We start from the raw sequence: 12,241 nt of genomic DNA, 5'->3' as shown, positions 1-12,241 counted from the left end.
GTACCGCCTGATGTCATGCGGTACCCGGAACGAAATGGACCAATCCCGAAGAGCTATGGCCACACCAGCAGCGGCGTGTTCCTCCTCCAGAGGTTCGAAGAACCGGCATTTCACAGACGAAAGCTTCCAAAACATTGCCCAGTTTGAGGCCGGATATGCACAGCTTGTTTGGACCGTTTGGAGCAGGGGAAGATCTGGGTATACAACCTGTAAGTTTGCATTGTTATTTGTGTATTTATCAAACAAGACTGTTTAAATGTGTAAACTGTGTTGGACTGCTAAGCCATTGACACAGTGCTAACTGTGCTAACTAAGTTGCTAGAGTTTCCATATATCAACTCTAATATCAGCAGATGGCCTTGCATACATGTATCTCATAGCAGGAGAATGTCTGCATTCACACACAAAATACCTATTGACAGTATACTCCGGGTGATTTGCCGTGCGGTCAGTCGCGAAACGTAATTACATTATAGCTGGCGTAGCGTGTATGCAACCGATCTAACACACGGAGCTAGAGCTAGTTTTGGTCGGCAGAAACATTTTTGTGATGCTACGTTGCTAGCGTTTAAATATATCAACTACAATGTCAGCAGATGGCCTTACATGTTTGTCATGGCAGGAGAATGTCTGCAGTCACACACACGGAATACTCATACAGTATACTCCGGGTGATTTACCGTACATTGTGACCGTACATATACTGCATGTAGCTAACGAGGCTAGCTGTATGCTAGCGCAAAACAATGTATTCATGCAAGTTACATTGTATGGTAGCAGAATACCCGTATACGATTGCAATTATAAACACGTTATTGCTAGCCTAATATGAACCACTAGCTTTTGTTCATAGTAGTTTTATTACACTGCATTATAGTTGCCTTTCCTCCAAGCTAACGTTCATATCGTGTTAGCTACCAAGGTAAACAAAGCTAGGTTAGCATATTAGCAGGCAAGCTGTTCATTACACAACTACTACTAACGAATCTAAAACAACTAAGTTTCTCTAATATTTTGTGATTTGCATTTGATTTCGTCCAGCCAGATCCTGGCGGACAATCCATGACGGGGACGGGACTTCTACTACTACTGAGGCCTCGTGCTAAAAGGCACCGCAGGCAAGATGCGAGGAGGAATGGATGATATACCGTGTGTATATATGTATATTTATGTTCATTTTGTACATTTCTAAAAATAAAGTTTAATGGAAATACTTAGTAGGCCTATCCTTTCTTCCCTGAATTCATATATAGCAAACCATGATTTGATTTCTCATCAAACAGTAGTAGTTTATAACGGGTAAAAATAACTTACTCTTTGTTATGAGCGGCTCGTAGGCCACAACGGAAAGACAAGGAGACATACACGAGTTTACAAAACCACGGCACATTTATTGTGGTAAATGCAGAGATAGGTGGTTGAGAGGATCGCAGAGTTAGTCTTCCTGCAGCCGCTTTGGAGAGAGACAGGGGCCGTCGTGTGACTCCGGGCAGCTGGGCTTAATAGCACCTCGGCTCCGGAGGTGTCCGTGATCGTGCTGATTAGCCTCTTCAGCTCCACCCCATCGTAAGACAAAGGCCCTGGGGCCGTCACACTCTTCTATAACAACAGTTAAAAATATATATGTATATAAAATATACGGCTGTACCGACGACATGATAAGACTGATGTTCCGCTGAGAGCAGCCGGGAAAAGCACTGTTAGACATGGGCGCAGCCTCTCTGGTGGTTGACTAATCAGTGGCCGAGCTGACCAATCGGAGCACACTAGGCTCACAGGGAGGGGGGGGCAAGAGCTCCAACGAGTCGTTTAGTGGAGAAAGTGAATACTGCTGAATACACATGCTTGACAGAGATGCTGTATGCGAAACCAATGTGAGTTTGGAAAATTGCACAGTATAAATCTATTTTAGTATACCTCAACAATGTAATTATGATCAGTGGAAATGGCCATGACATGGGCCCTTTAAAGACAATGTTGAGGTACTTGAGACTAATCCTGCAACTTTATACTGACAAATAAACCGATGAGATGAAAAACCGGACTTGACCAAACAAATCACGGAGCTCTCAGCAGAGGACAGCCGGGGACGCTCCCGCCGATATCAGAGATGTCCCTGCTATGTGTGGGAGGTAAGAGAGGACATTTAAGGGCTATGTTTGATGTCTTTAAGTATCACCTGCTGGGGTTTAGCTGCTGTCCTGTGCCTTCTTAAATCGTTTGTTTACCTGAACAGCTGATCAGAGTGGTTTCTTGGCCCGATAGCTTGTGTCAACCGTGAAAGGCCAAATAAGGCGTGTCACGGCCGAGGGTTCGGGACACACCAAATTGACTTTGGGCGACAGGCCACGATTCGTCGTCAGACAACCGAAGACGGCCGATTTCGGCCTGGTGTGTCTGGGCCTTAACAAAGGGCTGTCGAATGAGCCACATTTCTTTTTTTAAACAAGAAAATTTGATTCAGGTAAAACTCCAATACAACAAATAACAATAGCGGATGCAACTTTAATACTATACCTACATTAATTGTCACATCCTACCATGAGACACCAGTAATGTTTTGTGTTCTATATCTAACCAATTCTTCCAATCTATCGTCAAAGATATATGAACTTTATTTCTTATTCTCACAGTTATTGTTTCCATTCCGGATTTAGTAAGTTACTATCTTTTAACCAATTCCTTGTCATTTGTTTAACAATTGCTTCTCTAATTACAAGGAATAAGTACAAATCTTTTATCTTTACTTGGTGTTTAATGAGCCCTATTTGCAGCATGGAATTAGCTCTGGCTGTGAATCCCGCATCAACACAGACATAAATCACAATCATAAATTAAACTGCACATGTCAGACACAGATTAAAAGGCATGTTGTGTTTTTTTAGCTGGTGCATTTAACAGCGTGATTTAAAACACATATGGCAGATATATGTGGTGGACAATATGTTGCAACTGCATGGATTTAACCACTTAACCACTCAGCAGCCTATCCCGTGTCTGAGACTGACAGCAAAGCAGGCTAATGAAGCGCTATGACCCCGTGCCACTAATACATCCAAGTTTGCACGTATTCATGCACATTATGGTCAATATGGTTACTTATCACAGACACACACACACACGCGAACACACACACACGGCTGCAGACAGTAGGGCCCGTTAGCGGGTGTACCAATATAGTATGCCTGCATGATGGATGAGGGCTTTCAAGAAGCTTTGCTGGATAAATCCAAAGCACAGCTGTGCTCTGTGAAACACACATACACACACCACACACACACACACACACACACACACACACACACACACACACACACACACACACACACACACACACACACACACACACACACACACACACACACACACACACACACACACACACACACACACACACACACACACACACGCACACACGTGTCACCTCTGCCCTATGATCAGTACGTAGTTGGATTTCATGAGCTTGGCCAGTTTATTACTCTCTCTTTTTACATTCAAAGGGACTCATTCAAATTCATGTTATTCTAAGTATGATTGGATTTTTCTTTATATATATATATATATATATATAAAAAACAGCAAAACAAACAGAGGTCAAAAAGAGAACTAAGTTTCCAATGTGAAAACATGATTTGTATTTGTTCATGGTGCGTTTTTGATAAAAAAGCATTATGATTTTTTATATTGTGGTGGTGCATTCAACTACAGAGCAGCTCTCTTTGCAATCCCACTGAGCGCCTGTCACCCTGACACAGCGCTCTCAGGGCCTCTCCGTGATGTTTCTCTGTGTGCGGCTGACCCCGGTTCACCTCAAACACCGACTCCAACCTTCAGCAGCTCTAATTAGCTTAGCACAATAACCCACTGGCACACGAGGCTTTGCGCTCTGACCTTAAGCATTTCCCCTGTCTTCAGCTCTTGTGAAATGTATAGAGTTATAAAACAGCTCGAAATGCAGGTACTGTGTGTGTGGCATTCTGAACATGCTGACATAAAGTTTGTTATTTCCAACCTTCATACCTCTCCGAGGTTAGTAGCAATTTGTGCTGAATTCCAAATATTTTGCTGCAGTAGCAAATTCAAAAATCAAAGCACTTTTTTATTTTTGGTTGTTATTCTTATTAATAGGTGAAATACAATTTAAATACTAGTTTATTTTCCCTGTATCTTTCCGTTATTGTGAAAACATACATGCAGAATTACTACATGGCAAGTCCAGAAAAATGTTATTATTGTTGGAATGGATTCAAAAGTGATTAACCTCGGAATATTTAAGGCATTAACTAAATAGACTGCTTCTCAGCGATACTTTGTCTCCTTGAACGATAAACGAATGCAATTTCTTTGAACATTTTTGTAAACTCTAATGTTCTTGAATACACAAACATTTAAAGCTCCCATGTCATGCTTTTCCGGTTATTACCCGTCCCCTTGTGTGTTATGAAGGTTTTTATGCATGTAAACGGTCTGCAGAGTCAAAACCCTCAAAGTACACCCTGTAGCGAGTAAAACTCTAACACAGAAAATACCTCCCCAAAACGCCTCGTTGGAGATACGTCACTGCCCATTTGAGTCTTCCATTTAGTTCCGGGTACAGCCTGATGTCATGCGGTACCCGGAACGAAATGGACCAATCCCGAAGAGCTATGGCCACACCCAGCGGCGCTGGCCGCACCCTCTGCCAGCCTAACATTTACTGTTGGAAGCTCTGGTTCAGTTCACAATCGATCCAGTCATGCCACTGCCAAGGACCTGTTTCCTGAAATGTGAGGAGAAATCTGAGCTGTTTGTCCTACCGACGGAAGAACCACGACGAAGTCAGTGGTTGAAATTTCTTTTTAACACTGTTCCTTCAGAGGTTCGAAGAACCGGCATTTCACAGACGAAAGCTTCCAAAACATTGCCCAGTTTGAGGCCGGATATGCACAGCTTGTTTTTGACCGTTTGGAGCAGGGGAAGATTCGGGTACACAACCTGTAAGTTTGCATTGTTATTTGTGTATTTATCAAACAAGGTATCTACCACGACTGGTTAAATGTGTAAACCGGACTCCTAAGTCATTGACATAGTGCTAACTGGGCTAACTAAGTGGCCGAGCTGACCAATCGGAGCACACTAGGCTCACAGGGAGGGGGGGGGCAAGAGCTCCAACGAGTCGTTTAGTGGAGAGAGTGAATACTGCTGAATACACATGCTTGACAGAGATGCTGTATGCGAAACCAATGTGAGTTTGGAAAATTGCACAGTATAAATCTATTTTAGTATACCTCAACAATGTAATTATGATCAGTGGAAATGGCCATGACATGGGCCCTTTAACACAACCCAAGAATGTAGATGCGATTGGATGACGTTTTTTGGGAAAGGGTGTAACATTGAAGCAGTTCCCTATTTTGTCTGAATGTCAAGGTTTCTGCACAAATGCTTCGAATTAAAACATCTGAAACAAATACCCTTGTACCTGGCATTGTATTTGAAGCCTACATGAGAAAAGTCACATACTGTAATAACATGATTTCCCATCTTATAATTCATCTTACAATTCCCTCTTTTGGGCTACCAGGTCGGTATCTATAGAACTTTTAGGTGTGTTTTTACCTTCACAGAAAAGGTTAAAGAAGGGTCTCCAATGCATGAAGTACTCATCATACATTACAGTGGTTCCCAAAGTGTTTTAAACCACAGCACCTCTTTGTACTAATTAAAGATCTCCTATCATGCTATTTTTTGGCATATATTATGGGTCTCAGATAAAAATATATAAAAAACATGTCTATGGTGTGTTTTGCTCAAAATACCAAACAGATCATGCATTTTAGACATCCCTCACATCCTTCTATTCCAGCCCTGTTAGAGAAGTGCTGATTCTGGGTCCTTAGCTTGAAAAAAATAAAAGAGGAGGGGGAGCTTATGTCTGCTCAGAATTCTACCGAGATACACAACCCAGTCTCACGGCATTTCGTGTTATAGTCACAACATTTAATCTATTGATTCGTGTTCCCCAACACGATTTCCCCCTTTTTTTCGTGTCACACAGAACGATTTTAAAAGCAATGTATTTCTATTGGTAGTATGTTTCGTGCCTGCACCACATATTTTTGTCCGGTTGGGTCTTGGAAGACCGGAAGCTGTGTGGTTCATAAAAACATGTTCTTTCTCAATATCAAGCCACGATTATTGTTTTTATTTTAAATCGTATAATGTCTGACTTTTTTTGCCGTCCGTGAGGAAAAGAAATGGGGCTCAGAGCCTCAGAATACTGAAATCTGTACTTTTTAAATCTTTTTTTCCTTCTAATTTGTTATTATTTTCTAAATAACACACTGTTATTTACTCAACAATAACACACAATTATCCTTGTTTTTATTTATTTGTTTAATTCTATAATATCGGGCTTTTTTGCCATCCGTCAGGAACTGAATTTCAAAATAAAGTCACCGGAAACAGACGTGCGATACACACCCACTGAACTGATTACCCAAGATCCTCAGCTATGGTTGAAGCTCGGTGATTGGATGTTTTAGCCGCAATGCATGTTGGGATATGGTGTTATGGTGTTAATGCGATATGAAATAGCTATCAACAGAATTGCGTTGCCAGGCAACAGCTTGGGGTGAAAACAGTATTTCCGGTGTAGGTACCATATGTGCACGGCCTGTCACTACCCGATCCGCATCCCTACCCGATCTGAATTGCGCATGTGCGAGATGGTCCGCCATATTTGACAACTACATACGGCTCAAATAGGACACTTGACACAGTGGCGTTTGGCAAAGCAGAAAAAGAAAACTCAAAAAACCCGACAATATTAATCTGAACGAGAGAGATGAGTTATTGTTATTACAACGTGACTTCACTATTATTTAACAACTCCTTTTATTGGGTACTTTTATTGGGTTAAGTACATTGTCAGAATAAGTGAGAAATGGATTTAACTTCTGTTAGACAGCTATCATACATACTGAAGAAATATTGACTGTGAATGTATGCAATATGTATGGCATTCATAATTTATATCTAATTACATTAACTGTGAATGTCCTTCATTTTATTTCAAATAAAATAAAATAACAAAAGATTTTTGTATAGATATTTGAGACGTTTATGACTCGCACATGCACGATGCAAATCGGGCAGCCGTCTAGATGTAAAATGTCCTATTTGAGTTGCCGTATGGAGTTGTCCAATATGGCGGACCATCTCGCACATGCGCAGTTTGGATCGGGTAGGGATGCGGATCGGGTAGTGACACGGCCTACCAGATCAGCCCGGGGTCCGTTACGCTTACCAATGACGTCACGCATTGGCTGAACGGCAAACCAAGAGGACATTTTACACGGCCAAATTCCGCAAAGAATATTAAAAAATAACAATCGACAGTGAATGTATGTCAGTGGAACTGTGTCAGGAAAGTGAAGTGTTAATTGAAGTGGACCTATCATGCTATATTTGAAACATATATTTTAGGGCCATACCTATATAAAACATGTCTGTGAAGTTTTTTTTTCAAAATACCAAACAGATCATGCATGCCTCATTTAGCTCTATTTGCTCTTTTCCAGCCCTGTTTTTGCAAGGGCTGATTCTGCTTTTGTGGCAGACTACAGCGCCACTTACAGGCCTGGCATATGTACTACAGCGTCTCCAGCGCTTTCGAGCGGTCTCTCATTCCCCTGATAGGTGGAGAGTTGCCCATATAGGCGGAGCACCCCTTTTCTGACGTCAGAAAAATTCAAATAATAATCAGCTCCGTTGCAGCCACGTTTTTAGATATTTGGGTATGGAGGAAAAGAGAGAGGGTTGTGTTTTCTGACACTTGGTGAGTTCCCTGACACACCGGGGACACATATTCATGTATAAAAGACGTACAAAAGTGCATTTTGCATGATAGGTCCCCTTTAAGGAATGTTAATGAAGAACTGAAATTCATAAAATAGAAAGTTAATATGTAGCATATCCCTCCGAAATATAGTCGTAGACTTTACTGATGATTTAGAATTTATTGAAACTCCAGACTCAACATAAGAGCTTGTGCCTCTTCGGTGGGTGCTAACATTTAAACATAAACTTTATTCTTTACTTTCTCCGTCTTTATATGTAGAAGATATCAGATACCGTCATGTTGTTTCCATAGCAACAACAACTTCCTGTCAACAGCGTAAACTCCCACAGACAGTACACACGTTCAGAGTCTGAACGTGTGTACTGTCTGTTCAAAAAACTGCAGGAACCCAGAACACAGACAAAAAACATAACCCCCTTCACATCTCAACTATTGTAAATGTTAGGGGTCCCCGATATGACCACAGTAGCAGTGATGATACCTGTATTAAGCAGGTGAAACAGGAGCATGAGGACACGGTGTGCTATGTTTCCTTGCAGATCGCTTCTCTGGTTGTTTTATTGAACAACAAAATCATGTAAACATATTATGTAAATAACCCAATTTGTGTTCTTTGAAACTGAAAAGGATATTACATTGTTTTTGTTACTTTCGTTGCAGTTGTATACATCTTAAATACAAGCTGTTAATAAACTTTTCAAACTTTTCAATCAAATGTAAATTAGGTTAACTTCCTGTTTTATTTAGATGCTTTTATTTTGAAGGCGAGTTTACGCTATAAGTTGTTGTTGCTATGGAAACAACATGACGTATCTGATATCTTCTACATATAAAGACGGAGAAAGTAAAGAATAAAGTTTATGTTTAAATGTTAGCACCCCCCGAAGAGGCACAAGCTCTTACGTTGAGTCTGGAGTTTCAATCAATTCTAAATCATCAGTAAAGTCTACGACCATATTTCAGAGGGATATGCTACATATTAACTTTCTATTTTATGCATTTCAATTCTTCATTAACATTCCTTAATTAACACTTCACTTTCCTGACACAGTTTCACTAACATACATTCACTGTCGATTGTTATTTTTTAATATTCTTTGCGGAATTTGGCCGTGTAAAATGTCCTCTTGGGTTGCCGTACAGCCAATGCGTGACGTCATTGGTAAGCGTAACGAACCCCGGGCTGATCTGGTAGGCCGTGCACATATGGTACCTACACCGGTCTCGAAATTTGCATAGTAATCTGCAGTACTCATCAACTAAAAACATCAGTTTATCCTTGTTAATTACACAACATTGATTGGTTTAAATTGTGTACAATGCTTTTGTGTTTTCCCCCTTCGATCCGGAGAAACACATAGTTTTTTCGCTCTTTAGGATGGCCGAAGACACTACACTACCCATAATCCTCAGCTATCGTTTGGGACTACAGTCCCTTTGCTTGACAAACCCCGTGATTAATCTTCAAGCTCTGTGATTGGATGTTGGAGTGGCAGTGTGCCAAGGTTACGCCGAGCGTCAAACAGCTCTATGAAATGGAATGAAACCACGGCAGACTATCCAAAACTGGACTCGAAAGGGTCCAGCCCTGGGTGAAAATTGCTTGTGTCCATAATGGGCAGCATTAATATATACCCACATGACAGCTCATTGTTACTTTGTAATTCTACTCCACTACAATTCAGAGGTTAACCTGGTATTTGTACTCCACTACATTTATTTTAGTTACTTTGCAGATTCTGATTAATGATGTGAAATATAAACAACCCTTAAATCAGACTTTAGTTACACCTGAGTAAAATTCAGGGAAGGTGATTGTCAAGTGCCAAAAATCAGGCGAGATATTTGATAGTTGCTGCTTGAAAAGACTAAACATTTATCTGCAGATCCCTATAAAGCATATTCATTACTCGTTATTCTCTACTAATAGTTAATTAAAGACTGTATATAGTGGCTATTTTTCACATCCCTTTCAAGATTTCAAGATTTTCAAAGGTTTATTGACATATCATATACACAACTACGGTGTAGTGCAATGATCAAAAACTTGGGTCGCAGGTTCCTCAACAGTGCATTGCACAAGACATCTATCAATATGTGTGTATACCTCCACCATTAACCTGTTCCACTCTGAGCCTGTTTTTCAGGTCTCAGGCTCGAAAATGACATTCCCAGAACAAATGACCATATCTTCCCTTCTAAAAGGGTTAAATTAATAATCTTTGTTCTCAAAGTAATGATAAACCTGTGAGTTGGATGTAGAAGTGTCAGAATCAATATAAATGTTTTTTATTTTAAAGAAAATTCAGATTTTACATAGTAAAAAACTGTAAATTATAGTGTCCGTCCAAAAATTATTTTTTACAGATAGTGAAAACTACCCTTGGATGATGGGTTAGTAGACTAAAAGCTTTAGGAATCCAAAGTACAACATATAATAAGTACCCTGTATCAAGATTGATGCAAAACAAGTGAAATTTGACCTTTTTAGAGAGATTTAGCCAAAAACTGGGCCATCTGGGGTCATTTGGGTGGATTTGACCTATCTCTGGCCCCCCTTGCTCGATTTGGATGGTTGACATACCCTTGTGACCGTTAGAGCCAATAGAATCGAAGGGGGAGGCTCCCATCCAGACACGTTGTAAAGAAAAAATGTGGTTGCTTCGCGTGTGGAAAACGAAACCAAAGTGGAGGAATGTCTCCTTCTGGAGTTTGGAAACTAAAACGCAGTTGTATTGCTTATGGATTATCAGAAATAATTTCAAAGAAGGCACAGACACATAGGATGAACCTATGGATTAACTGCAGCATCGTTTTTTTATCGTTTTAATGCCATTGAAGACCACTTTTGACCAAGGTAAGGTATTTACGTGTTTAGCTTCTTAGCTCCACATGTGATGATGTACGCTTTCGTTTAGAGCGTCGCGAATGTTTATCACTGAGTGTTGAGGTGGGCACCGTTAGATTCAGTGTCTCCAGGACACCAAAAAAGAGTGGTTGGTTGTGCATCTAGGATAAGTAATAAGGGAGTTAGAGTGAGTTTAGTTGCCTTAGTATGTTACGTTTTTTCCGCTTGAGGCTAATTCAGAGGCTGAGTGCTAGCAATGTGGGTTTTTTTTGAAAAAAAAAAATTAAAAAGATCAGTTAGCTGAGTTTCTTCCCGTTACATGGATATAACACATTCATAGTTTTATTCAATATTAAGATTCCTTAGACGTTGTTTCCTGCAAATGACGCGTTTATCCGCCCGGTACCGGGGGGAAGGTGTGAAACAGGTTAAACTGTCGTATTCTGCACATTTCTTATACTATCTACATACATAAGAGTATAATTAATGTGTATAATATCAGTTAAAATAAGTGCTTCAACATAGTTAACATTGCAGGAAAGCAATATATTAGACGTTAAGTACTTTGTCAGGCTTAATATTTATCTGTAGATACCCCCAAAGCTTTTTTCTTATTTAAAAGAAGACCTTAACCTAAAGTATTCTTTAATGTTTAAATAAAGGTTAATTCGTTTTTCTGTTTTGCACATCCTCCTATTAATATCTTTGTACATCCGGCACTAAACAGTTATATTGTAGAGATCACTTACAGTATCTTCTTGATATTTTATATTCTATATTTCTATCATTGACCTTCTACTTTCCCCCTATTTTGTATGTACTCTTAATATTTTTTTCATCAAATATAACATATTCAACAAAAAAATGCAATAATGCGCTTTAACCACTAGGTGGTGCGGGATAAAAAAACTGTCAAGTTTAAAGTGTTAACACAACAAATTATACTTTTTATTATTAGTGTAGGACACTTATGTATGTATAACATCTGAAGATGTGTAGTTTTATTCATGTTTTCACATAATTTTACAGGATATTGCTATATTATTTCACATGTTTTACTTCTACACATTAATATCTGATTTTTAAAACATCACAGACAGAAAGGTATATCCGTAATTTAATGGTAAGCTATTGAAATTCTGAATCCATAGATGTGTCTCCCATCACCCAAATCCCCTGACTGTTCTCTCAACTCAGTATTTACACTCTTTAATTCAAAGAAAATCAATAATATCTTTAAAAACTACAAGTCCCTGTCTATCAGCTGTGCACCGCTACCTATCTACCAATTGGATCAAATATAAAAGTCAATCGAATTAGTATTGATACTGCAAGGATTTAAAATAAAAACAATAATCGTGGCTTGATATTGAGTAAGAAAATGTTTTTATGAACCACACAGCTTCCGGTCTTCCAAGACCCGACCGGACAAAAAGACGTGGTGCAGGCACGAAACATACTACCAATAGAAATACATTGCTTTTAAAATCGTTGTGTGACACGAAAAAAAGGGGAAAATCGTGTTGGTGAACACGAATCAATAGATTAAA

At 39.6% G+C, this 12,241-nt stretch overlaps 1 protein-coding gene across 1 annotated transcript in view; it reads right to left on the bottom strand.

Annotated features, from left to right (window-relative positions):
- The window catches only part of slc1a7a (solute carrier family 1 member 7a), a 64,777-nt gene that overhangs the window by 22,121 nt on the left and 30,415 nt on the right, over positions 1-12,241 (bottom strand). The window lies entirely within an intron of this gene.

This window comes from Trematomus bernacchii, unplaced genomic scaffold (genome assembly GCF_902827165.1).
Source record: "Trematomus bernacchii unplaced genomic scaffold, fTreBer1.1, whole genome shotgun sequence".
NCBI classification, from domain to species: Eukaryota; Metazoa; Chordata; class Actinopteri; order Perciformes; family Nototheniidae; genus Trematomus; species Trematomus bernacchii.
The sequence above is the reverse complement of the archived record's forward strand: the minus strand, read 5'-3'. Positions and strand labels throughout refer to the sequence as shown.